This window comes from Hipposideros armiger, unplaced genomic scaffold (genome assembly GCF_001890085.2).
Source record: "Hipposideros armiger isolate ML-2016 unplaced genomic scaffold, ASM189008v1 scaffold_118, whole genome shotgun sequence".
In the NCBI taxonomy this organism is placed as follows: Eukaryota; Metazoa; Chordata; class Mammalia; order Chiroptera; family Hipposideridae; genus Hipposideros; species Hipposideros armiger.
In genome coordinates this window covers 1830732-1833872 of record NW_017731468.1, presented here as the reverse complement: position 1 = coordinate 1833872, position 3141 = coordinate 1830732, and the positions used below count along the sequence as shown (strand labels likewise).

Sequence of the window (3141 nt, the reverse complement as noted above, 5' to 3'; positions counted from 1 at the left end):
ACGCCACCGCCGGCGACTCATGGCAGCCCAGCTCCAGGTTGAGCTGTTGTTCAGCATCTTAGCTGTGGAGGGCAGTGTCACTGGCCCTCCTATGTGGGATCCGAACCGGGGCCCTCTGGCATCCCAAGCGAGTTCTTAACCATCGCGCCACTCAGCCGGCCCAACAGTAGACAATCTTGATTTGCTCTTGATCTTAGAGGAAAAGCAATCAGTCTTTTCCATTAGATATGATGTTAGCTTTAGGTTTTTCATAAATGCCCTTTCTCAAGTTGAGAAGTTCCCTACTTTGTGGAGAGTTTCTTTCTTTCTTTCTTTCTTTCTTTCTTTCTTTCTTTCTTTCTTTCTTTCTTTCTTTCTTTCTGTCTATCTTTTTTTCTGCTTTTTAATCAGAAATAGATCTTGGATTCTGTCAAATTCTTTTCTGTCTTGTTTTTCTTTTAAGTCTATTAATATGGAGAATTATATTAATTGATTTTCAAATATCAAACCTGCCTTGCATTCCTGGGGTAAGCCTCAGTTATTATTTATTATCTTTTTATATATTGTTAGATTCTATTTGCTAAAATTTGCTTAAGAATTTTTGCATCTATACTCATGAGGGATTGGTCTCTTGTTTTCTTTTTTTGTAATGTCTTTTTCTGGTTTGGGTATCAGTAATGCTGGTCTAATAAAATGAGTTGGGATCTAGTCCCTCCTCTTCAATTTACTTGAAGTGTTTGTGTGTAGAATTGGTATTATTTCTCCCTTAACTATTTGATAGAATTCACCATCTGGGACTGAAGTTTTCTTTATGGGAAGATTTTTAACCACTAAATTCAATATATTCACTCAATGTAGAGCTATCCAGGTTATCTGTTTCTTCTTGAATAAGCTTTGGTGATTTGCATCTATCACAGAATTTTTCTATTTCCTAGAAGTTAATTTTATTAGCATAAAGTTGTTCTTAATATTACCTTATAATAGTAGAATCTGTAATGCTATCGCCTCTTTTATTTCTGATATTAGTAATTTTTGTCTTCTTTCTCTTCTTTTCCTGATCAGTCTAGGTAGAGGTCTATCAATTTTATGGATCTTCTCAAACAACCAGCATTTGGTTTCATTGATTTTTATCTATTATTTTTTTGTTTTCTATTCCACTGGTTTCTTCCCTGATTTTTAGAATTTACATTCTTATGCTTAGTTTAGTTTTAATTTGTCCTTTTTCTTGTTGCTGAAGGTGCAATCTAAGGTCATTGGTTTGAGACCTTCTTTTCTTTTTTAAACACAGGGTTTTATTTTTATTGTTTTATTTTTTATTTTTTTAAATTTTTTATTGGGGAACAGTGTGTTTCTCCAGGACCCATCAGCTCCAAGTCAAGTAGTTGTTTCAATCTAGTTGTGGAGGGTACATCTCAGTGGCCCATGTGGGAATCGAACCAGCAGCCTTGGTGTTGTGAGCACTGCGCCCTAACCAACTGAGCTAACCAGCTACCCTGAGACCTTCTTTTCTAATATAAGTGTTTAGTGCTATAAGTTTCCCTATTAATATATTTTAGCTTAGTTCCAAATAAATCTGAATTTCCCTTTTGATTTCTTTTTTGACCTGTGGGTTATTTAGAAGTATGTAAATTTGTTAGCAAATAATTAGATATTTCCCAGATATATTTCTGTTATTAATATGTAGCTTAATTCCACTGTGGTCAAAGAACATACTTTGTCTGATAATATATTTAAAAATTTCTTAAGGCTTATTTTATAGCCTAGAATATGATCTACCTTGGAAATTTTTCCATGTGCACTTGAAAAAAATGCATACTCTAACATTGTTAAGTAGAATGTACTTAAAATGTCAATTAAGTCAAATTGGTTGATAGTGTTGTTCAAGTCTTCTCTGTCCTTACTGATTTTCTATCTACTTGTTCTACCAATTATTGAGAGAATGATGTTGAAATCTCCAACTATAATCATAGATTTGTTTTTTTCTGCTTCACACTTCTAAACATCCCACTGCCAAGGCCACACATGGTACCAATTAATTTAGAATCTCTGAGGGGTGTGACCCAGACATCAGTGTTGTGGTTTTTTGTTTTGTTTTGTTTTGTTTTTGACAGATCCTGCCTCAGCTTTATTTGCACAAATAGCTCAGGAGGACACCAGCCCCATGCAGACAGCAGCCCAAGGGTCACACCAGTCCTTCCATCCTCATATCGGCAGACAGAAGCCTCTACTCTGGAGCCTTCGTGGGAGCCTGGGCACCTTTGGGAGCCGGAGCCTGAGCTGGAGGCAGAGCTGCAGCTGTAGGTGTGGCTGGGGCCTTGGTTTGAGCCTTGGCCTTCCGCTAGCAGAGCCTGAGACCCTTGGCAATGCGGGCGCGGGCACGTTTCCCAAGCTTGGGGTGGGCGATGTAGGCAAGTCGACTGAGCTTGCGGCTGCCACCCTTGGGGATCTTGGGCTTGACCTCCTTGGGCTTTGCGAGGGCCTTGATGGCCTCAGCCCGTGCACTCATGGCCTTGGCATTATTGGCTTGCATCTTCTTCAGCCCCTTCTTGTTGTGCTTCTTGGCAAAGTGCATGTTCCGCAGGAACTTGGGGTCCACCCCCTTAAGAGATTCGTATCTTTGTGATCGGGGTTTCTTGATGCCGTTTCTGTGCCATTTTCGGGACTGGTTGTGCGTGGTGTGGTTCTTGGACTTGGCCATGTCTGCACCCAAGCCCACAGCTCCCAAACCCCCGGGACCGGAAGAGACTGTGTTGTGTTTTGTTTTGGTTTTTTTTTTTTAACTCCCTGAGTGATTCCAGTGTGCAGCCAAATTTGAGAACCACTGCCTTATGCGGCCTGCGTTATGGATTCAACAGATTCTAAAATGCATTATCTTACTTAGTTAATCTTCATACCTGCCTTTGAGGTAGGCATTATAAATTCCCATTTTACAGAAAATGAGGAGTCTTGGACACTTGTCCAAGAGCACACAGTTGATCAGATAGCCTAGCTAGCATTTAAACCCAGGTTTCCTAACTCAAATTGCTTTTTTATTATTTTTTTTAGTGAGGTATGTTTATTGACATGAAGTCAATCTCTGTATTTCTATCCAGTCCCCCTATATTGCTGTTTTGGGTTGTGGGCAAGAGCCGTGTCAAAAGTTTGGGTTAGCAAACCTTATAA

At 39.4% G+C, this 3141-nt stretch overlaps 1 pseudogene; it reads right to left on the bottom strand.

The window, feature by feature from the left end:
* Positions 1-2086: 2086 nt before the first annotated feature.
* LOC109385536 (60S ribosomal protein L29 pseudogene) lies at positions 2087-2719 on the bottom strand (annotated as a pseudogene).
* Between the last annotated feature and the right edge of the window lie 422 nt (positions 2720-3141).